At 43.6% G+C, this 24,980-nt stretch overlaps 1 long non-coding RNA gene across 1 annotated transcript in view; it reads right to left on the bottom strand.

The window, feature by feature from the left end:
• Positions 1–24,980, bottom strand: part of LOC308069357 — a 47,845-nt gene extending 22,865 nt beyond the window's left edge. Inside the window, exon 1 of the long non-coding RNA XR_013930350.1 lies at positions 1–24,980. This exon is cut by the window's left edge and continues 18,944 nt beyond it. This is a non-coding gene — a long non-coding RNA (uncharacterized lncRNA).

The following is a 24,980-nucleotide window of genomic DNA, read 5'->3' as shown; positions in this document are numbered from 1 at the left end:
CAATAGAGCTTAGCATCACATCCACATTAGCAGAGGTCCTGGACTGAATGTCACCATACCAGAGCCATTCAAAGCACCACTCTGAGCATGGTTCTAATTTCATAGAGGCTGTACGGCACAGATCCTGCACCTCAGTGAAGACACATCCTCCCACAGCAATAGTCTAGTCTTTCAACCTCCACAGAGTGCAGAGGACTCTCTTCCTTCTTGCATTTTTCTGCTATGTTGAATGAATTGGGATTTGAACAATCTCTTTAAATTAACGAAATATTTGGACAGCATCCCAAAAGGAAAGGGAGCTCAATGCAGACTCAAAGAGAGGTGCTGAGAGTGAAAAGTGGTTTTTTTTAATAAGTATCAGCCTTACTAGAGTATTACCAACCAATTTCCAAAGAAGTTGGAGAGAGGATTTGGCTGGACTAATTTTCAAGACTTCAAATTTACTTAATCTATTTGCTTTTGAGAATCTTTTGACTTTTGAGGAACAGAGGATATTTTGAAGTGTCATGACCAAGTAGGAGACAGTCAGATCAATGCAGAGACTTCTGGAACACTGATTTCTAACTGCCTTGTGCAAGACCTGAATGCAAGTAGGTAGGTCATTCTATGTGATATTCACTTGCTGAGAACACCTCACAATAATTCTTCTAAAAACCATAGACATCTAATCCTGATGCAATCTGTACGTCTTCAGACAGGCTGATAATCCAGACTGGTGAAGTTCCAGCTGAGACAGAAGATTAACATCCAAAACCAGGGTTGACCAGTGTACCTCAGGTCCTGGATTATAAAGTGGTCAAACTACATCATCTGCAGCTCCATCAGGAGCAGAAATTTATGCAGCTACCTATAGGTAGGCCAGCTGGGGTTCTACCAGAGTTCTTATCTTTCTTAATAAAATGTCCTTGAAATAAAATAATGAATGTTTTCTGCCAGCTATGGCTGTCCTAACACGTATCTTGTTTGGAAGTTGGGAACTTCTGTTTAAGTTTGTTAACTACTGTCATCTTGCAACAGAAAGTTTGCTCTAAGTACTCCCAGGGGCCAGAAGAATTACACTGCCACGATCTCCCTGTAGGATCGCAGGCGGTAGGTGCTTTCACTTATACACTTACAGCAATGAGTAGGAAAGGAAGGAGCAAGGTTGCCACTTTGATGTTTGCATGTGATTTGTCTGTGGACTTGATACATTCATTTTTCCATCAAACCTCAAGTGCTGTCCTTTCTCCAAAAAACAGCCCATAGTAAGTCTTTTCTGTAGAATGGTTGCTCAGTCCTTCTGTCCTGGAAATGCTGCACAAGCAGAAACTTTTGTTCATCACTTTTCAGTACAAATGCCAACAGTTCTTCTCCAGGGAGAAAGCAAATCCAGGCTTGCTGCCAAATGCTTTTACCTTGTCTTAGGCCCTGGCATTGTTTTATGTCTTCTTTCCAGTTCTTATAATCTCCAGGACCATTGGGAGGCTCATGCAGGTCTCAGGCCACATCATTTTGATAACCCAGCTTGGGACAAGCAGTACTAATTCTAAAAGTGACAAATCTCTTGGACAATCGACTCATCATCCTTTCATTCTTTTCCAAACTCCCATGACAGCACTACAGACAGATGTTACACCCCGAACCCCACTCCTAGATGCTCAGCTTGAATCTTTGCCACAGACCATTCGGGAGAGAGAAAAAAGTCAGCCAAGGCGTAGGATATCCGTACGGCAGGGCTCCCTTCCTTAGCTTTACTTAAGCGGGGAAGAAATTCATCATGTGGCTCAGCTTATCCACTTTCTAAAGGGGTATCGGTAATTCGTAGCTGTTTAAAATCTCTATAACCATCTTGTCTTTTTCTGAGCATAGCCAAGCTGTATCTAATATCTTTATGATGTATATATATCTATTTATCATATAAATTTCTGTCTATCAGTAAATCGTGTCTTTCACCCAGAGGTTAAACACTCACACGTTTACACTACAGATTTTCACGTTTCAAGTGTTATTCCTATGTAATTTTTGTAATCGTTGTGGTATGCGTAAAGCGTGCTGATGTCTTACTTCTTTTTATACGTGACAGAGTTACAAATCCCTGCCTTGTGCCCTTCTTCCTATGTGATGATCAGCAAAAGAGAAAACACTGAAAATTAGTAGATGATAATGTCTTTTATCTCCTCGGCCTTCTCTATGATTATTTTGATTGCATACGGTGTTTCCCTACCTGTAACTGAAGTGGACCAAAGGTTTCCTGCATGCATCTTTAGCTTTTCTGAGTAATATTGCTGACATTCAGGTATGTGCTTTATTCAAGGGGTATGTGATTGGCTCAGATGAATACATCAGGTTGCTTATTCCTAGAAGGTTCTCCATTCAGGAACAGTTTTGGGAGAAAGCTGAGAGCTTCATTGTGAAGCCAGGTACCCTCAGAGCCCAGTCCCAGGTGTGGGTCATCCAGGTCAAAGCCGACCATAAGTTCTTCAGGGGAGATTTTTTTGTGTTTCTGTGGGGAGGTACCAGGTGCCCTGTCTACTTCTACTACTAAGACTTCAGAGAAAGAGAAAACCCAGAGCTGCAGTTGAATGGGGCTGCTCATACAGTTTCTCCTATCTATCCTTTATCCCTGCTAAATGGAATTTCTGCTAGTAGGTTTTCATTTTGGTAACAGGGGATTGAGCGGTAGCTGCAGTGGCTCCTCCCTACCCTTGCTTTTAGCAGTCAATAAAGGTTGAAGACTATCAACTGCAGTCACAGTGGGTATGGGTATTCATAAAGAGTCTGATCTCTTTGTGTTCCTGGGGCAAAGGCTCACTCAGAAGAAAAGTAAATTCTGTGAACAGCATGACGGCTCTGGGGAAGTGGGGAGGAAGAGGTGTTTTTGTCAGGGTTGGCAAATAACCACATCCTTCGCTTTGATTGCAGAGGTCTCTTAACTCCATTGCTCTTCCTTGAGGACTTGTGCAGAGGGTGGAATCACTGGAAAAAGCAGTCATATGCTCAGGGGCCAGAGAGTAAGTAGATGTGGTTGCTGCCTTGGAAAGCCGATGTGAAGATGAGGTCAGGTCACTGATGTTCTCTGTCTCAACACCAGTCATTCTCTTTCCATTACTTCTTGTTTGCCAATATTTGCGTATGTTTGACCTTTTAAAGTACAAAGGCATAAAGCATTGGTTTAGGGAAATGTGAAAACCACCCCACTTTCCCTATGCTATTTATATTTTAAGTAGATATGCAAGGATTAAATGAAGTAATGATGACATATACAGTATTCCCAGGCTACAGTCTATGTAGAGGACAGGTGTCATGTAAAATGACTTTATTCTGCACAGCTGCAGTGGGGCCGCGGTGCCGGTCGGGGCCGCGGGGGCTGCGGGCGCTTCCCCCCGGCCCCAGCAGCCCCGGCAGCCGCTCCCAGCCGGGCCCGCCGCTGGCCACGGCCCAGCCCAGCGGCCGCGGGGGCAGCGCCGCGGGGGGCGCGTTTCACAGGGGGGCACAACCCGCCCGGGGACCCCGGCGGTGGGGAGCGGGGCAGGGACGGGGCCGCGGGCACCCGGGGCCGGGCCGGGCCGGGCCGGGGGGGCTCCCCCCCCCCCGCGGGGCAGGGCAGCCCCCGGCCGGGCAGGCGGCGCCCCTCGGCCCACGGAGCCCGCGGGGGAGCGGCTCCCCCCCGGGGCAGGGGGTGCCGGCGGGGGCCGTGCCCCGCGGGCAGCCCGCGCCGGAGCGGCTCCCGGCAGGGCCTGTGGCGCCGCGGGGAGCGGAGCCCGGGCCGGGCCGGGCCGCAGTGTGAGGAGCCGCCCGGAGGGGCCGGCGCGGCAGCGGCAGCGGCGCCGAGCGGAGCGCGGCCCCTGCCCGCCCGGGGGGAGCCCGGGGGGGAGCCCGGGCCGGGCCGGGCCGGCGGGCGGGGCGGGGGGAGGCGCGGCCCGGGCCGGGTTCTCTCTCCCGGCCCCGCCGGGCTGTGAGCGGCACCGGCCGGAGCCCGTTTCCCCGGCGGAGCCGGCGCTGCCCGTGCCCCCGGCCCCTGTGAGCGCTGCTTCCGGCCCCGGAGCCTCCCGCCGTGTCCCCGCTGCCCGGCCCGGCTGAGGCGGGCGGCGATGGGCAGGGGTCTCCGCCGGGCGCCACGCACCCCCGGCCCGGCCCGGCACAGCGCAACAATGACGTTGGGTATTGTTGGAACATGTCAGCCTGTGCTACAGACTACGCATCCTTTGCTATTCAAAAAACTTTTAAAAGTCACAGTTTTGAAAATTGGCTTCTGTGCATAGGGAGCTACTATATTCTATCAAGAAGGCAATGAGTTTAAGACAGTTAAACAAGAGTCGAGTGGCTCTTCAGGTTAAGCCTGCCCAAAACACGCGTTGACACAATAGACAGTAGCTGCTCCAGTCTGGTCCGTCACTGCAGTGCGCTATAAATTCATTGTGAGCACATCCTGAGTACACATCCCCAGAGAGCTGCACTTGTTCAAAAGCAGCAGCAAAAATGAAGTGTGGTACTTTCTGTGGCCAGAACTTAATTTTCGATCACTTTTGGTTTATCTGCAAGCTATGTTTCTGTAAACATTCAAACTTACTTGTTGTCTGTGAGTGTCTGCACCAAACGTAAGTTTTTCAAACCTGTTTGAAATGTTTTGTGCTCCAAAGGGCATGTCAGGAAAACAACAGTGCTTTCACATTGGCCTAAATGAGAATTAGACCAGATGACTTAAAAGTCTTTGCAGCTATTGTCTCATAAAATGACTCGTCAACCAGGAGTCAGTCGAAGGTTTTACCTTCACAGCTAGGTACCATTGTGAGAATGTAGAGACCTTCCTGCATCTAAGCAGATCATGTAGTGGTGGCTTTTGGAGAAGGTCACTAATACAGAAACACATGGCATTGAGAATAATGCCCAAAGTGCTCCCCAGAAACAAAAAAAAATAAAAGGAGATAAAACCGAGGTCAAGGTTGAGATCATTTACAGGACAGACTCACCATCGGCTGTCCTCTCCGCAGTGTAAGCAAAACATCTCCCTCTGGAAAGTTTCTCCCCTCCTTGTGTTTTGTCAGCTTGCTCTTCTTCCTGCCCTCTGACACTTGGGCATTGTCATTTAATGCTTTGTGTTCGTTCTGTGATTCCTTGCTCTCTGGGTCTTGAATCTTCGCGCTGTATCTAGCGAGCACTAACCTACACAATGCTGTTACATAGCACTCCAGTGTTTGGACATGGTGGGAAATAAAGCACCGTCTGGAGGCAAAAAGATTCTACAGCAAGAAAAGACAGCTGGAGGGAAGTAGCTAGATCTGTCTGAAAAGATCTCTCCAAGCTGCTGTGCATGCAAATCTGCTAAGGTCTTGGACTGATGTCTTAAAAAACAAAAATACAAAAACAATGTTGACACAATTGTCAGTGAATAAGTTCATTTTACATGGATTATTTTTTGTGCAAGTATGCGTGCATGGGAACTCGAGAACAATATAGCATGCTTGCTCGGATTGTTACAGTAGGTGGAACACAATTTTTGTTAGGAACGGAGAGGAGAACATTGATGTTGGTATAGTGTTGTGTACTAAAGTGTTGCCACACAAGCGTGTGTTTTAGTGGTGTTGAAAATGCATGGAACTAACTTGGCATCTGGTCTAGGTCAATGTGATTGTGCTGTTCCACTTGCAGTATTGGGGAGGTGTTAATTTATATCAGATGGTGTATGAACTTGAGTCTGTGAAATGTTTTGCAGCTGTATTACACCAATGTATTAACTGTTAGTACTTGTGGCCTGAGTGTTATACAGTGTATTGATATTTCAAGAAAAACTACATAGTTCAACTTCACCGGGTATTTTCCATTAATCCTGAGCAATCCCATTAAAAAATGGTAGCAGATCCTGATGAATGCTTTTTAGTGTTGTCAGAATAGTTTGTGATCTTGTGCTTGTGAGTGTGAAGTGATACTTCAGGATTATGTTCAAAGAGTGAAAATTGGCGTATAGGTTTATATTAAAGCTGAACAAATATGCCCAGTTTCCTGCCGTAATACTCAGGCACTGTTATCAACCTTTGCTCTAGTTTCATTATTACAATGACGCTGTTTAGGCAGTGGGTATAGTCAGGTATAGGTTGACCTAGGGTATGGTCGCCTCTTCTCAAGCGAGGCCTCCATGCACCTCACCCCAAAAGCTTACCCTGGGACCACTAGTATGTTCACAATAGCTCAGACTTTCAGAGCCAGAAAAGAAGGCGGTCTGAGATCTGGGCTTCCATTTGCTTTTGTGGAGGTTCCTGTCTTTACGTAGCAGTTGTCCTCCATGGGGTGCCGTGCATTGTCTCTAACGCAATGGCAGAAATGTGCCAGCAAATGGAAAAATCAGGACAGAGAGCTGGAATTTTATACATAACTAGGAGTTAATTTCTTTGTGATTAGTGGATAAAATGACACGTATTTCCAGGGGCCAACCCACAGTAAGAATTGGTGCTTTAGGTCAAGATGAGTTTACTCAAAGCAATATGAAGTCAATGGATTGACTTCCAGCAGGCTTTGTGCAAGACCTATAAAATCCCAGTGCGTTCCACAGCAGAAAGACTGAATAAGGACATTTCTTTCGTGGGGAGCTTGTAATATAGACTAGTGTTTGTAGCTGCCTTCTAATTACATCTTTATGTGCAGTCAAGCTCATAACTTTGCTCGTGTGTGTATGTTATATGTATACAATTTAAAGTAGAATTCTTACAGCATTAGGAACAATGTCTGTTTTGTTGAACATACACTGTTAAACATCATGTGGTTTTCAGCCACTTGTGAATCTTGTGGCTTTCCACTGAAGGAAAACCTTCACTGGAATAAAAAAAAACAACAAAAACAACAACAAAAAAACAAAACACAGAAAAAACAACCAACAAACCAACCAACCAAACAAACAAAAAACCAACCACCTTGTTGATTTGTTAGTGACATGGCTTGTAAAGAGTCCTCCAGAAAGTCAGTTTGACTCTCAATCTGACTTATGAGTTTTGCTGTATTAACTGAAACCTTGCTTATCAAGAGGTAAAGGATTTTGTTAAACCTCTGTAAAAACATGGGTGCCCAGAAAAGTTGGAAAATAGTGTTGACTTATTCCATTATGCCAGGTGATAATCACATGTGATCTGATTCATTGCTGCATACAGCAGCAATGTGCAAGGGCTGGTGCCTGCATGGCCGAGTGGTTTGTTCTGAGCTTAGAATACAAAAGCTCGGTCTTGTTTCAGACTCTCCCAGGTGAAAAGAGCGTTGAACAATCTTACAGATTGATAATGCCAGAATAAGACCTATAGATAAGTTTTGCTATCTCAAAATACAGCACAGTCTGTGATAAAGCTATGCAGAAAACAGCAAAAGCAGAGCAGCTTTGGGATATCTTAAAGGGTTTTTCCAACCTAAACAATTCTGTGATTCTATGAATGAAAGTGGTAGCTGGCTTCTAACGTAAGAAATATCTACAGTGAAGATGTCATCGCTGTTCTTCTGCATGGCTGTGAGATCAGGACAATTACAGGCATCAAACTGTGGATTTGTTTCCATATGTAGTCTTTTCATGCCCTTGTATAAAATGAGATTCTGCTAATACATCCTGATAAATAAGAGAAGATCCAGAACAGCAACGTGTCAGAGCACTGCCTACAAGTCACCATCAAAACTGCGTTTGTCCAGCTCCAGCTCTGTTGTTCTAAACATCTGGTTCATGTGTCAGGAGACCCTCAGCAGCTGTTCACTACAGCTAGTTAAAGTACACGGAATGACCCGGAACAGCTGAAATGCTACCAAGGCAAGCGCAGTGTTCAGCGGTGCTCGTGTGGCATCACTTCTGTAGCACGGCGGAGTAAGGCACAACTCTTCAATGGGGCAAAGCGTGTGCCCCAGGGCCAGGCTGGCCTGTTCGAAAACCCATCACCGCAAACAGTCAACATCAAAAGTGTTTGAGTAAAACAGCTGCAAGAAATACAGAAAGCTATGTTGACGTCATGTGTGGCTGTTGACCTGTGACCAGAAAAGACTTGTTTCTCATCAAAGAACCCACTAAAAGCAAGTATTTTGGGTTTGGTGGGTTGTTTTGTTTTTCATCATTCCCCACTTCAAATGTCACACAGTTGTGATACTATAAACAGATGTTTTGGGGTAAATTCAGAACTGTCCACCTAGTGTTGGCATTTTTTAAGCTACCCCAGTGAAAATAAGGGATTCTACACAAGTGTGTCTAGGAAGTACAATTTATGAATTTATTTTCTACGTAAATGATGATGAATCATTATGCATGTATTATTTAAGAAAGGATTTGTGAGGTCAAGAGAGACTATATCTGGCAGATCCAATTAAAAAAAAATAAAAAGAAGGGAAGATCTGGGGTGGTTCTAGAAGAACCTTTCCTCTGCAGTTCCTAACCACAGACTGGCTATTTTTTAAAAACTGTAAACACAGTTAAACGTTTTGCATAGCATTTTGTTTTTGTTTCTAATTAAAGAGAAAACTGAAAATTAACAGTGAAGCTTCTAGAGCTGTTCAGTTTGATATTGCTGAAGCTTCAGTTCTGTGACCAACCTCTCCTGAGTACCCAAGAAATCTCTTAATCTTTATTTGGCAATGTGTATTTAAAGGTTGGATAATTTCTGCTTATTTAATACCTGGTTAACTCCTTGGTGCTAGCTAAACACATTTCCATTAAGTAAAATTTGTGGTTGTGCTGCTCTGATTAACTAACAGTCATTCTCTTTCAGTGTCATTTAAGCTCCATATATTTCCTAGGGAATGTCTCCTTAGTATAAAATTCAGTACAGCAGGGTTTACTGCAATAAGATTTTAGCAAAGTTTAGCACAAGAATGTTTTCTTTTTTTTTTTTTTTTTTTACTTACCATTAACAAACAAATCTGGACACGAATAATTCTGGGAGCGGAGAGCAGCCGCCCACTGATATGCAGGAGGCTGCACAGCAACTGGCAATAAAGGTGCTTAACACAAAGAGTTCTGCAAATCCTTTCTACAAAACACACCACGTGCTTCTGAATGCCTACAGAGCGGGAAAGGCTTTGGTCCGTACGGTGTTCGCCGAAAACTGCACCGAGTTCCCTGTAGGTAGTCTGGCCTGCCTAGCTGGAGAGAAGGGCTGATCTTGCCCTGCAAAAGATTCTGGTGAAATGGTGGTGGCAGTATTTCCCACTTCTTCCTTTGGTTGTTATTGGAAAGGACAAAATATTTGTCTATTTTAGCATCAGCAACAATTGCAATGAATTTCTGAATAACCAGTGCTCACAGCTGTGACCTAAATCAAAATCCTAGCTGAAAATCCAATACTGCAAATGAGCTTTCTGACAAAAATGGTGAGAATTGGAGTTGTCAGCCTTGAAAGGTCATTTCTTTCAAACTTCATTTGTTCCTCAGAGCCATTAATATCCAGGAAATGGTCAAAAATACTCTGCCATTGAACTGCCTGTGAACATTTCTGGGTTGTGGGACTAAAGCAAACTTTTTTGTAAGCATGTGCAGAGAGCAAAGCAGGTTCTGTTGACTCCTGCAGGAGCAAACTGTTTGCCTCTGGGCGGAGAGCAAACACGGAACATTTCAGCCCCACAGGAATTTGAGAAAATTAAGAGCAAGTGGGTTAGATGGGCTATAATCACCGTTGTGGTTCAGCCTGAGCTGCCGTCTTTGCTGTCAGTGTTGCTGCAATCTGTGCACAGTATCAGATATTCCTGCTAAAGTGTAAGGACTCTAGTATGCTTTATCTTTGGAAACAAAACTGGGCATGACGCCAGCAATAAAATGGAGATAAAACCACAATAGCTGCTTTCCACCTGATGTTGGGTTTGGTGCTGAATCTCACCGCTATGCGACAGGTGGGGATGGGGATCTCGAGGCATGCGGGGACAGGGGTGGGCATTGCTCTCTGCCCCTGTTGGCTTGTATGACAAATGTGTCAATGATGTGGAAAACATGTTATTTATTATTTAAAGCTGCAGCAAGCTGTGCGGTGGAGGTTCAAACTCTTCTGAATGAGTCTCTCTAGGCTTGCAGAGTCACTGCCATTTGCCTTTTAGGCTTGGGTGAAATGCAAATTTGAGAGGTGCCAGTATTTGTGTGTGTGATTCACAGTGGGACTGGGATGAGAGAGACAGAACCGGTGTCTGTTCTCTGTGAAAACAACAACCAAAAAAGTAATCTGGTATTTTTCCCAAGCTCTCACAATGCTCACATTAAAACAAGTGATACTTAGCCCATTTCTAGACAGAATTATGAATCACAGTCTTCTGGGAATGCTGGCTTGTACACCTATGAAATTGGAATTTGTGCAGACTTGAAAATAAGCTTGCTTGTAATACTTTCCTTGTTTTCTTTTTCCTAAAGTCTAAAGAGAAAGGTCTTGCCTGCATGTAAAAATTGCAGTGTTATAAATAATTTGTTCTTTCCCTTTTGAGACTGACTGTAAAAATGGAAATGTTTGCTTTCAACCTAGTTTGTTTTCTGTTGACTTAATTTGATAGCTGTCCAGATAAAAATATTAGCTAATATATTTTGACATGTTTACTTAGAATGTGTGTGACATCAGCTAGCTGTTACTATCTTAGGAAATGTCAGAGTGATGTCATGCAGTCACTTTATTTTAAATGAATTAAAGATGAAATATGACTCCTCTGTAGGTTGTTACACAAAGTGTAGTGTCCATGAAACTATACAGCCAAATTCATTTTGTATGAGCTTGTAAGTATTTCAAGTTTTGTTGCAATAGCAGAAATACAGATCTGGTATCTAATAGATGGGAGAAATAAAGTACAGCTCAGAACAGGATCACCTTCAAGATATTTATCATTGCAAGCTTTGTAATTTTAATTTATATTTGCTGTCCAACCTGTTTTTCTACAATCTTGACATTCACAAATGCAGTTATCGACTGCTTCTATGACTGATTCATGGAAGAGTATAAATTACCAAATTAATGTGTCTGCATGTTTTCTGCAATTAAGCTAACAGTAGTGGAATGTGCATAAGTGACCTCAGTGCCTTAAAACCTGACATAAATATGAAATCATGAATATGATCTCACTCTTTATAGATATGCCCAGTTCATATTGGGAGTATGCTTAGCATTTCTTCATTTGTCCAGCTCTTAATTGCCAAGTAATGAAGTTATTACTTAGTTGAAATAACAGTGATGTTCATTGGTTCAGACAGCTCAGAGGGGTATCTAGATACAAACAACACCAACCAAAAATTCATGCCGAAATGATCATGTTTGTATGTGATCCCCTGTGTATGGAATCACAAATCTGAAAACTCACAAATCAGCTTCAAAGAGTCAAAAATGACCCTACGGGAAGCAGTAAGGCAAGAGCTGTGATTGCTGGCTTTACTACGTGCTGCTTGCCTGCCTTTGGCCACCTTACGTGGCCCTATCCCTACTGTATCCTAGACTCAGGGCTGCAAGCCTCACACTTATTTGGGTGTAACAGTCCTAATTTCATGGGCTTCAAAGAAATCATTGACAGTTTTCTCCAGATCATTTTTGTCGTTATCGTTGGGTTTTGTTCGTATTTCAGCTGTTATCCCTTTCAGCTACAGCAAACAATTAGTAAAAATAATTACCAAGTAAGGAGTTCCTCATCTAAAAATCAGATTTTACTGTGGTTGTTTTTTCACTGTCTCTGGCCGTCATCCTTCATGCGCTTTGGTTGAATTAGGAGTCAGTGCGTAAGAACATTACTGGTCTTGGGTGTCCATTCAGTTCAAGCAGAAGGGACATCCACCAGTTAAACTCAAGGCTGGAGTTACTGAGCCCTTGGTCAGGACACAGCTCTGCAGGTGGGGGTCCAAGCCCACCTGTGGGTCAGCCCAGGAGCTCCACAAACTCCTCGTCTGTGCCGCTGTGCTCTACAGAACCGATGATCTCGGAAGGGGCCTTTCTCTTTGCCATTAGCAATTAAATTCTGCCTCTGTAGGCCTGCTTAGTGCTGGCTCGATGCTTGTTTGCCTGCATAGCTGCAAATATTAATCGCTTCGAGACAGGTCAAGCAACACCAAATGGAAAAGCCTCAGCAGGCCAAGATACTTCTACCTGCTTATAGCAGCTTACAGAGTAAGTCTGTAAATGACTGATCCCCCCCCACCAAGTTCATTGACTTTCCTATCACACCCTGCAAGTCCGCTTTAAAAAGTACACAGTAGCAGCAGCCGTGTGATATGCATCTCCAAATATTTATGGTGATACGCTTTTAAATTTATAGTGGCTGCCATCACTTACTTAATGGAGACTTACACGTGCAGATAGAAACAGTGACCACATGGACACGCTTCTGTAACCAACAGGAAGGCTGGCAAAGAAGACAAGCCCCCATTTTTTTCATCTTCATGAAGAGTTGGTAAGAGAAAACTTATGGCAGATGCAGTAGGATACTGACAGTCATGGTATGAAAAACAGTTTCTCACTAGGATGGGAGAAGAGTTATCTTCAATTTATTTTGTTATCCAAGGTTAATTAGGGAACAAAGTACTTGAGCTTCACTTGAAATAACTGCATAAGACTGGAGGGTTCTTTACAACTTTAAACTCCAAGTAAGTGTTCACTTTTTTTAAAAAAAAAAAATGTTTATTTGTACATATTTTCCTGTCACTGGACTGAATCCAAAAGCTGGTGCTCTCTGTGCATTGCTCAAAGTGTTTTTTTCAGTAGTGACCAAGTGAGAAAAACCAAAGAAATGTCTACACGGCTTTGCAAAGGTCTCCCAGCCTTTCTGCTCGAAGAAAGAAGACCTCATAAACTGAGTCTCATGCTGCAGAGCGGTGGGAACACATAGTTTGAGGAGGACAGACTACCGAGGTTGCTTGCTTGGCTCTGCTCGGGATGGGGAAAAGCAGCCATCTGAGCTCCAGGAGTACGGTGATGGTACCAAGGGATGCTGGTGGCTTGGTCCTGGCCCAGGAGGTACCTCAGAAGAGGGACTGTGATTACTTCCTTTGCTCCTTATTTACCCCTTCTGCTGGGTCCTCTTCAAACAAGTATTGTACGAAATTCTTGCTTTGAATTCACCAGCTGTGTAGCTCAAACCCAGGTCTCACTAGTCACACGAAGGCAGGAGGAGCTCTTGGCACGTGTGGGCACACCAGCCAGGGCCTGAGGAGCAGAGCCCCGGCCAGCTCCCAGTGTGGACACCTGCCAGCCAGGGCACACTGCTTACCCTGCAGCCCAGCCTTTATGCTCAGTTATTGATTAGCAAAACAAGCTCATTACAAAACTGAAGAATTTAATTTTGATTAGTTTTGTCTTCCCCTAAGGAAAATTCACACTAGTCTTTTTTTTTTTTTTTTTCTTTTTTTTTCCCCTGAAAAACAGTATTTTAGCTCTCATGTTCTTTATTTTACTAGTGACCATCTGGTACTTTGTAGATACTTTACTGGTGCTGGATATTGATTTTTGTAATGATTCTGGTGCAACCTGTCTCTAATTATTTGAGGTTTTTTTTCTCTATTTAAAGTAGATTAGATGCTGGTTTTTCATTTGGCTCTGGTTGCTTGCTTTTTTGTCCACAATGAAAATAGAACATGCCTAAATGTAAATAACTGGGTGGGGTTTTTTAATTTTTTTAAAAAGAAAATCCAACAATGTATGTAATGTTCTTGTAGAAAGAGTAAGACGTGCCATGTTTTTACGTGTTGCGCTAAGCAGGCATCTGATATGCTTTAGCAAGAATTGTGGCTTTCTGTAGATTTCTCATCTCACCTGATGAGTAACGATGTGGTGGCCTCGGCAGTGTGGGACCGGCCCCCACCAGAGGCATGCATCTGCAGGGCATGGTTTGTTTCTGTGCCTCAAGGCTCTGCCATGTGTACAGCTGTTGAGGAGAAGGCTGCAGCCCCAAAGAGGTGGCTGGGTACCCCTTGGAGCATCTCTCCAGACTCACTTGGAACCAGACAGTAGCAAAGGACCGCAAACACGGGGGGCAAGGTAGAAGCCATCTCAGTTCTTGATGGCTTTTGAAAACATGGCCCAGAAGCCTGATGTTAACTTCCAGATGTGACTTTTTCTATTGCTTTGGGCCCATCTATCCTCCTACCTAGCTGTAGTACCTGGCTGTCCTTTGCTGTGCAGCCCCATCCCGTGCTTGTGGCTGCTGCTCTGACTCCTGCCTGCAGCTGGGCTCCTGCGAGGACGTGGCTGCTGGTCCCTGGTACAGCCACAGACTTCCCCAGCTTGCCCACAGGCACGTGTGAGCTGCTGCAGCTCTGCCCAGGGCTGCAGTCACCTCGGCAGGTGTGGGACAACCCCCCCCACGCACCTGCATACCGCACTCGTGGAGAAGTGATCCCAAGAACTTCTTGGAAAACACTTGTTTTTGTGGAAACATCCTACCGCATTCTGTTAAAATATTTATAGTGCGCAGTTCTGTTTTATCATTCCTACATCAATATTGAAGTTTAATGTCAATATTAGTATGAAGTGTCTGTAAGGGTTTAGAAAACAAGAATCAGAAAGATCAAATATTTTATTTATGCGCAGTAAATTTTTAAAGTCTCCCTTGTGTTTTGATCGAAAATGCATATTACTGAACAGTTTAGTTCCAAAAGTCTTTTTCTAATGTAAGATTTATCAGGTACCTGTGATGGTCTGGGTGAAATATGGGAAATGTCAACGTTACCCTCACCTGTACCCTGGGCGGTGCTGTTTAAAGGTATCTGCTGTTCTGGGGTTCCCCTGTTAATTACAAACTCTGTGCAGTGAGTGTTGCTCGTCTGAGGCAATGCACAGTTTATAAATGATATAAATGTTTCCTGGTCTTTTAAAACTATTCCCCAGCAAGATCCCAGGGCTCCTGCCTGCTGCTGCCACCCTGGGAGCTAGTATCGTGGCTCCGGGTTTTCAGTTTTTTGCAGGGAATCTCATTTGCTTACAAACGTGGAGCAAAACCCTGTAAAGAATAATTAGGGGTCAGATAGTCGCAGATGTGATGTCGCAGAGATAGTCAGATGACTTGCAGATGTGGTTGCAGAGGTTGCTGTGAAACAAACTCCAGGAAAAAGACTAGGCACAGCAGGTTTTGGCTGCAGAGATATTTAATTGCAGCACATTTCTAGAGTACTCACGGATGCAGTAGAGCTCTGTAATGTTTTCAGACAGACTTCAGCTACCTGGAAAACTATTATAGTTGTAATAATACACATATAAGGAACTGATATTTTTTAAAAAGTTAATAATGGGCAATTAATAGTTCCTAGGGTTTTATTTGTAAGGCAGCATTTTCCCTCTTTTTCCTTGGAAATGAAATGTTCTAAGTAGAAATAATACTATAAAAATAAAAAACCTCACTCCCTTTAGAGATGAATTTATCCGTTCTTAGTAATCTTTTTCAATTTACTGGCAAATAAACATATGTGCCTTTAAATTGCTAATTAATATCAAATAGCATTCCCTTCACCTCCAGATGAAGGTTTTAACATGACCTGAGAAGGTTTGCTATCTTTGGTGGTTATCTTTCCTACGAATAATCTCTTTAAAGCATTGCAACCATTAAAGTTAAATCCTGGTACATTGCACATTATTATATTTTTAAAAAATTTCAGAGCATTTGGAATTCATTGTATCCATTTCTTCTTGAAAATGTAGTTTATGATAATATTTTATTACTGAAGATAGAATGACAGATTCTTGCAGTTAGTCCCTGTTCACATCCCTGCTTCCATATTTAATTGCATGCCTTCAGAAACTGAGCCAAATTCCTGCACAACTTTGGCGTGTTTTGCTAATGTCTTCCTTGTGGATCTGACAGTGATGCTGTCATAGCAGCGTTTCTTCCTGAAAATCTGCTTTATGTAGAATACCTTCAATTATTATCATGGTTTAATACATATGCATACACATATACATATGCATGTACGTGGATAGATGCATATGTATTTATATTTTTGTGCCTGTGTGTATACAAATTTAACTCTTCAAACATATATAAACCTCTTTTGCTCTTCTAGGATATTGCTCAGTCTGCCTGATTGTTGCCAGCTATGAAGTTTTCCTAAATCACCCATATCTGGCTGAGGACCCGGTTCTTAATTTAAAGCAAAAGGATAAGTCTCTTCATCGCAGGAAAAAAAACCCAACAAACCCAACCCAAACCAAAAAGGCTCAGATTCCATCTACAAAGTGAAAAGCAAGAAGGTGAGTGCCAAGCGCCCACATCCCTGGATGGTGCTGCCGTGGCTGGCTGTGTGCGGCAGCAGGGGGCTGGGGCTGGCCCCCTGAGCCCCACCGCTGAGTTTTGAAGACCTGGGAGTTCTCTGTGCAGTTGTCCAGAAGACCCTGTTGTTTCAATGCAGACCCTTCCAGAAGCGCCCCTCTCTCTGGGTGGCTTCATGGGGGTTGGTGGTTAGCCAGCTGGGCTGCCCAGGTGGGATGAGGGCTTAAACAGCAGCTCCTATCTTTGTCCAGGGATGCTGCCATTGTCTTTTCTTTATGGGACCAAACGTACTGTTATCCGTAAATAAATAAGCTAACAGACTAATTCTGGGCAGACCAACAAGTATTTCTGATTCTTACTATCCCACACGACAGCAGTGGGCTTTTCAGTCACATATGCCCTTCCCCTGTGTTCCCACCACTTTTACTTTTTATCATAAGTAGCTTTAACTAGTGGAAGCAACTCGGTATAGTTTTCACAGATTTAATAGAAAAGGCTTTAAAGATTGACTTGAATGCCACTCTTTTTATTTTTTTTTAACTTAGCAATGATTTTTTTTGGCATGGAAAGCATCATTACTACTTTATTCCTTTGCTCAAACAGCTCCAAAGCACACGTATAAGCATTAAACGTACTGCTTGTGCCCTTCTCTGCCAAGGTTGTTTATTGGCATATAGAGAAACAGTTTGTGATTAATCAAACTGTTCATTATAGCTGTTTATTTTACACGGGAGCACCACATAGGTGGTTATTTGAGATGGTGGTGACATTGCATGATCAGGATCCCTGTCCAAGGGCTGGAGTATAATTATAGAACTGCGATCATTTGCATATTGCCAGGATGCTGCCAGTAAATATTAATGGATTACTTTTTATTCATTGAGCTTGTGTTTTTGAAAGATGCCTAAAAACAAAAAGATCATATCTGTATGTTGTTTTTTAATTTATTTTCACCTTTTTGTCTCCTTTGGAGACCCCCAGTGTATCAGCACTTTGTTTACCACAAATTAAACCTTAGCTGATTGTTTACCAGACTGAAGACCCTTGTGCATTACTCCAGCACTTTCCCTTTTTTTAATAATCACAACCTGGGATTCATTTGCAAGAGGCCCTAATCTGCATGAGAATTATACAATTAACTTTTGATTAACCGTCTAGTTCTTTTCGAAACCGCAGTGTATAGGATACTCTGCATTTAAATAATTTTCCTTAAATTGGGAGCAGGCCTTTCATTAAACCGGTGAGTTTGACTAAACAACAACATTTGGAGATAATCAGGGTCAAAACAATAGGCAAGGCTGCAAGGCTAGAATGTCATCTTTAAATATAACAGCTGAGATAAAGGTACCCAGATTGCGCCTTATCGAAACACAAAAAATCAAAGCTCTCTCTTGTCTGTGGCAAAATACCAGGCCCTAGTGTTTAGGGCGACCATTGTTTGGGCCTATAAGTGTTGCAGGATTTGCATTCAGAGAGCCGGGTCTAACACACATTACATCACGTAGGGTACTTATCTTGGAGTCTGACAATAATTATCAGGAAGAATATACTCAGAATGACTTTTTTGTGATTTTTATGCATCCCCAACACAAGGAAGGGGAGATAACAGCATTATGAAAAAGGGGAGAGTCTCCAAAGGCTCTCCCTGGAGCTGCGTTCTTCGATTAAATTTGCTATGCCACTCTGGTGTGCTGAACAAGTGGAAAGAAAGACTATGAGGCTTTTATAGAGGGTAATAATAGTCCTGAACACAGCCCTTACCAAAAGATAAGATCCATTGTCAAAACAAACAAAAGAAGCAGTATTAAACACCACTTGAAGAATATATATGAGCAAAGTTTTAAATCTGTGGCTTCTTTCATACCTTGAACCTGGCTCTGTCGCGTGGCCATGTTCTAACCAGGCACCCCTGCTGGCGCGGAGGCTCTCCCCGTGCCCTTCCCCGTGGTCCTGCACCGTGGCTGTCTGATGGCGTCCGCCCGTGGCTCCGGGAAAGACAGGGAAGAGACTTAGACCATCGCAGCCCAGGTTTGGTGCCTGCTCTTTTTCGACCTGGCTGCTGCTGACGATCCAGCGTTTTGTTCCTATAAAGCCTTTGCTGAAGGGCGCTGTAATAACTTGATTGCTCGTTTTTGACGAGATGACTGTGTCCTGCATCAAAGCTCAGCTCCAGCTCACCACAAGGCAGCTGAGGGTGATGTACACCTGGGCACTAATGGCTCCATCCAGCAAAGCTTGGATGGCAACGCCGTAATTCCCAAGGACGCCCTTTGGCACTGGGTCAGTTTCTCCCTGGCCTCAGCCGTTCCCAACCTGCTGCTGGCTTTGATTTTGATGGAAATGTCGAGTGTCTATTTCTCTCTAATAGACATAGATTTGACCTGAAAATTAGGCAATCCAGGTGCACTCTTCCCCAAAAATGCAAGGGTGATGGTTGCCATAGCTGTGCAAAGGGAACATACGTCAGGTTACAAAACTGCATTGGGAAAAGTTACGGCCACAAGGTACAAATCATAACTCTCTATTTTATTTTCCCCCTGCAGTTATGATTACTGGATTAGAAATTGGCATTTGGCAGCAAGCATGACATACAGAGAAACAAATGTATAGATAAATGATATGCTAATTAAAGCAGCACTGAATTTGCCTACAAAGTCTGGCTACCACCAGACATTTAAGAGACACAAAACTGCTTAAAATAACAGATACATTCTGCATGTTACTTGTAGTTAAATTTAAAAGCTACTTCTGCATTTCGATCTTTGAGTTGCCTGAGTTATTTCACCCTTCCGTCACAACCCTGTCTGTATTGCCTTGCTGTCCACCTGGCTTCTGCTCACCAGCCTCCCGTGCAGCCTAGGAGAGAGTGCAGAGAGGAGCCGCTTGCTCCTACATCTGCTCTCAAACTTCCCTCCACTGATGTGGGAGGCTGCCAAACTGTGATCAGGCTGTCTGTGATACAGTTGGTGCTGGCAAACCCATCGGAAAACAGAATCAAAGGATTCCCCCCCGTAACAGGTCTCCCTGACTAATGTGTGTGGGGAGCCACGGATGCTTTGCTGAATGCCTGTGGCTGTTAGCACAGCAGCAAAACTGATGCTGTGCCCTTAAGAAAAGTGCTTCTCATGTGTTTTTTTTCCATGGCACAGTGTATGAAGCATCAAAAATATGATTTGAGAAATGTAAACAAAATGCGAAAGAGAAAGGGAGAAGTTTTCAGGGGCCTCAGTGCAAAAGGCTAGGAGGGATGCTTTTGGAACCTGTAACCCTGTGGTTGAATGGAACTGAACGCCCCACCCCAGAGGTACAGTCTGTTGTAAGTGAAAATTCTCCTACAATATTGGTGAAGAAAATCAATAATTACCCAAAGTCAAAGGATATGCTAAGATAGTATGTGGTCAGAACAGGTTCCAAGGATCAAGAACTTTTGATACCACTGAAGAAGACATTTATTCTGGGAGACCAGAAGGTATTGAAGTTGGATTATCTAAGGATGACCCCAAGCCACCAGGGAAGCTTGGAAAAATTATTAGAGACAACCCCAGCTAAGAGGAACACCCCCAAAGGTGGTTCTGAAAAGAACAGCTGAGATTTGCACTTGCCTTTATCCCTTTATCTGCTCAACAATCAACACCAGTACACTCATCTCAGAAAGCAGTATGTCCCATTCAGAAGTGGGACTGATGGAGGAATTTTGTCAGCATCATGCTACATGCATGTGAGAACTTTCCCTGAAACTGTGTCTTTCACGTAGGTCATCCCACGTACTGTTAGAATACGTGTGTGTACATATAGATAAATAATACAGTTTTAGGAACAGCAGAGGTGGTAAGTGCAAACTCTGTTAAATATACTGCATCTGCTGAAGCAGAGCGGGCTGAACAGCTTTCAGCTCAGCTGCTGCACCTGCTTTTCCTTCTGCTGCCTTCTTGCTCACGGTGCTGCTTTCCAGCCCCAGCTCCTGCACGGCTCTGCCTCCCAACCTCGGACCCGCTCCAAAAGCCTCTCCAAGCTAAGTCCTGGAGACCTGCTAGCAGGAGAGAGGCTGAATCACCCTTACCTGGGGACTAATAAACTTGTTTTGGGGAGTGATCAGTGAGGAGGGGCTGGAGAGGAGGAGGGGGGAGTGAGGGGATGTGGTTGGAGTCCAGGGAAATGAATGATTCATTTAGTACCTTGGAAAATTCAGAAGTTCAATCCTGACAAAGCTTTGGTGATTCATATAAGTATCTTTATAAAGGTGTGACCCTTTCAAATCTTTGTCTCAGCCTTTACTTCCCCCCCTCTTTTCTCTTTACTTCTTTTCCTAAGCTTTCAAGGGATTTCTTTCTTCTCCTAAATTGAATCCAGGTCCTCGCTTCTGTTCGCTTCCTCCTTGTTTTACCCTTCCCCCCCCCCCCCCCCCAGCAGACTGCATACCTTTGTGTTACTGCATTGTCAAGTCACTTGTGGTATTCCGTTCTTTATAATGTGCTATATGCCAATGGTGGAGCATGTCTCATAATGCACACACAACGCCAAGCATTCAGGAATTGAGGTGAGTCCCCCAGATCACGTCATTTGGATAAAAAATAAGATCGTAAAAATGTCATTGGCGTCCCTGTATTTAGCTTCTGGGTATTAACCTTATGGGTACTTAAAGGTCGGGGCGTGGGGGGGGAGGGGCGTGGGGTGTGTGTGCGGAAATGGAAAAGGAAAGGAATCTGAGATGTACAAAAGCCGAGCTTTGTGAGTAATGGTAAGCATCATCATGGGGCTTGTGATTAAATATGTATATAACGTTTGAATGGAGCAAGAGAAGATACTTTATTTCCTAAGTAAATCAAAGTGCTTCGATATGGAATAAGCTGCAAGCATGTATTTATATGCTGCTCTCAGCTGCTCTTGCAGAGCATCACACCCACTCCCGGGCATACCAGTAACCAGCAGCAGCCCTAATGCAACCAAATATCAGGGTTTCTTCAGCGCACAAAGTAGATGTCTGATTTTAAGCTTCAGCTATTAAGAGCCTGATAGCACTGCCAGATGCTAACAAAGTAAGACAGAGTAAGCCCCTGCCATGGGACCGGTGGTCCTGCTGTGACCGGCATGCTTCTCTGCCCATCCCTCTGCCAGGGATGAACGTTTGGGGGAAGCTGAGGCCACGGAGGGAGGGTGATGGCTGCTTGTCCCCCACTCCTGCCCTGCAGGGAGGGGATGCAGGCAATGGTGGCATCCACCCATCCTCGGTGGGTTTGTGCTGCCTGTGCTGGCAGGGAGAGGAGCCAGGGATGTGAAGGTAAGACATGGGGCTGCTGCGGGCGAGGCCGAGTCAAGGGTGAAACCATTGCTTTTAACACAGGTTTCACCAAAAATAGGTGTAAAGTAAGTTGCTTCTAAAAGGCTGCAAGACAGATCTTTTACGGACAAAACCCAGTATTGCCTCAGGGCAGGTAGTTCTCTCTTCTTTGATTTTAGGTTCTGGTTTTTTGATGATTGACCTAATACTAGCTCTCAAGCTGTTTACTTAGCTGCTTCTTACAAGTTCTATGAGTGATGCCGCAGCTTCTCTGTATACATATTTGGATTTATAGAAAGATGACAAACAGGCATTCTGCAGTCTTGATGATGGCCGTTGCTTCAGCCCAAACCCAAGAGTAGAGGGGCTGAACCTGTGAGGACCACATCTTGCCTCTGACAGCCTGGCACAGCCTCTGCTGCAGGCTGACCATAGCTAGTGCACCAGGTGTGACTTGAATTCTTTTTGTTTCTGCATTGTTATTATTTTTTAATAAGAATAATTGTTGCTTTTACAGAAACACTCAATACTCGCTTGTGGAGATGATGAGGTGATCTTACCAGGACTGTTGAAAAGACATATGTGTGCAATGCTAAAAGCAATACGCGCTTAGAGAAGTCCAACGGACTATTATGGACATTAGCTGGAGTAAGTTACGTATTAAAGTTGCTTTATTTTATTATTTACACCTCCCTGAACTGACCCACCTGGAACCATTTTGATGCCTTTTCCTTTTTGCCCAGGTGCCCTAGCACCTGTTAGAGAAGCCCAAACTTCCAATATTGATAAAAGTTCTATGCCGAGACATATCTCAATTTCAGGATGAAATTCATGCTTGGGGCACGAGAGTGCAGAAATAGCCGTGAGGACAGGTTATTCATCTTGGACATAGGAAATTTCACCTGCATGCTGCATCATCTGAGCCTGGCAGATCACAGGGAGCAACTCAAGTCCCTGCTGTCAAATGAACATTTGGGTTATGCTGTCTATTTTGTAATAAATGTGACACGCCTTGCTTTCTTTTGCACTGGCAACATTGCTGGAATCCCAAGTCAATCTTTGATTGGAAAAGATTGTTCAGCTCTATTGTCAGTTTTCCTTTGTGCTATCTAGGAGGACCTACTTTCTTTTTATGCAAGCACCCAGGATCACCCAGAGTTTCAAGGTGCATTTACATTGAATTAAACGAGCCAGCTCAGGCTGTATAAAACTTTGTTATCTGATCTATGTTAATTACCTTTGCAGGACTGAAGCGATCTCTGCCAAGCTGCCGTTAATGATTACATGCTTGTCATGAACTTTGAACACTCTTTTCTGAACCAAAGTACAACTCAGCCAGGACAACTTTAGTTGATGTTCTTCAAACAGCTGCAAGACCTGGCAGACAGCAGAGTGTATGCTTTTCCCATTTCAAGACAATGCCTTAGTTTGTTCCAGAACTTAAATTAAAAACAAACAAACAAAAAAGTTAGAAAACAACATCTTGTACAGAAAAAAGATGCTACACTTATTTTCTGACAGAGTGGAGAGGCCTTTGGGGGATCTTGAAAGCATCTACAGCCAGGAGGCATGTATGAGGTGCAGCAGGACGACAGCCTTGCAGCAGGAGGAGAGGCTTGTAGCTTCTCCACATGACAGAGTCTGGCAGTCTAAGTCAGTAATTATTATCTTTAAGAAACTGTTGTAGCAAGTGTGAAGGAAAACATAAAACCTTGGAGAAATTAGAATAACTATAATTTTAAAAAAATAATGTTTGAATGAGAGTTTTCACAAGAATTTCTGCTCTTTATCCTGCACTAATACCCAGGAACACAGCTGTTGTGTATGGGAGGATGGCGGCAGGACTTCAGAAGTTAGCATCCTTCCTGCGAGTCCTTCCACCATTTTCCTTCTGTGGAAAGAGCTACGTTTTTGTCTCTACCTCATATTTCCTCTCCTGCACTTCGCTGATTTATTAGTTTTTCTTTTCCTTCTCTCTGTCTGACAACACCACATGGGCATGGATCCGGGAAAAACATGCCAACTGCTGAGATCCTGCGGTGCGTGAACAGATGCTCTGTCGATCGACACGGCACTGAGCTGTCCGGCGAGGTCCGTACTGGAGCTGTACTGATGCTGTTCCCTGCAAACCGGTGTTACCAGGCAGGTCACGGTTAACAGTATTTGTAATTATTTGATATAGTGGAAGCACATATATGACCTTGAGCAGGTTTCGTATGTGAGTCCAGTTGCAACCGAGTCCCAGTTGCTATAGGGTGTATAGATTTATAGCAGTTTCTTTCTCGTCCATAATACAGCATGGAACTTAATTCCTCTGTAACACCTTACTGGGGTTGGGAAAGCATTAGATATACATCTGGGTATTGTGAATGCATTGCCTTTCCTAAAGTCCAAACCTAACATATAAATTTCCATGTTTCATCCTATAAACCATCCATTAGCATCCTTTCCTAATTAGGGACTATTTTTAAGCCTTTTTTACTAATACCTGACATTTTTTTCAAGAGAATTTACATAAAATCTGTAGCAGTTTCTAGGTTTCATTTCCAGATTTTAGATTCAGCACGTTCAGGTATAAGGCTATGCATCTGCATTAAGATAACACTTTCTAGTGATGAAAATCAAAGTTCACGGATACATTTACAAATAATAGCACAGATACTCATTATCTTCATCTCTCTGTCATTCTGGTTACCATTAATTGGCTAAAATGTTAAAGGTAGGATGTCATCACCAATGACCGCTTCATTTACAGTTCTGAATGACAGGAAAGATAAGAGCATTGACAAGGCCGACAGTGAATTCGGGAAGGAGGGTGTCTTAAGAGGAAAGGTCAGGAGTCCAATTTTGGTCACTTTAAATTAGAATTTGCATAGAGACATTCAGGAATAGGTGTCAACAGAGAGAGTAAAAGGCAAGGCTGAATGGAAGGAGGCAAATTGTGGCTGAAGAGGTAGATCTGAGAGTCATTTGTGTAAAAATGGACATTAAACTGTCTATGTGGATAAGCTGCTCAGCCATCGACCTCACTGTTGGGAGAAGGATGTTGTGCAGAAGAAGAGGGCAAAAGAGGAACAGGGTAACTGAAGGGGAAGAGTAAGAGAGGCAGAAATTTCCAGAAAGGTTAATGAGTCCTGGAGTTTAGTCAATGAATAGGTAGAGGCTGCTGAAATAGGGTTGAAACAAAGATGAAAATTGTTGACAGAGTTTGAAAACTGGCCTTCGTTTCCCAGAGAAGGGAGATCTTCTCAGTGGTGTACTGCAGGGTTGTCCTGTCTTGAGCCATTCTGGGCTATATGTCAAGTTAACTAACAGCCAAATGTATTGTGCAGTTTTAGAATGTGGGAATAAAAGCTTCAAACTGTTGCTCTGGTGGATTAGAAAATCTCCAGAGATCCCTTCCAACCTCAGTCATTGCAGGACTCCTAGAGATACCAGTAATATGAGTATATGGTAAGGGTATTTGAAATACCCAGCAGCTTCTTAGCTACACTCATACAGATCTTTGAGTGGTGGGTTTTGGGTTTTTTTTGTTTGCTTTGTTTTTGGTTTTGGTTTT

This window comes from Falco punctatus, assembly GCF_963210335.1.
Source record: "Falco punctatus genome assembly, chromosome: 9".
Classification (NCBI taxonomy): domain Eukaryota; kingdom Metazoa; phylum Chordata; class Aves; order Falconiformes; family Falconidae; genus Falco; species Falco punctatus.
The sequence above is the reverse complement of the archived record's forward strand: the minus strand, read 5'-3'. Positions and strand labels throughout refer to the sequence as shown.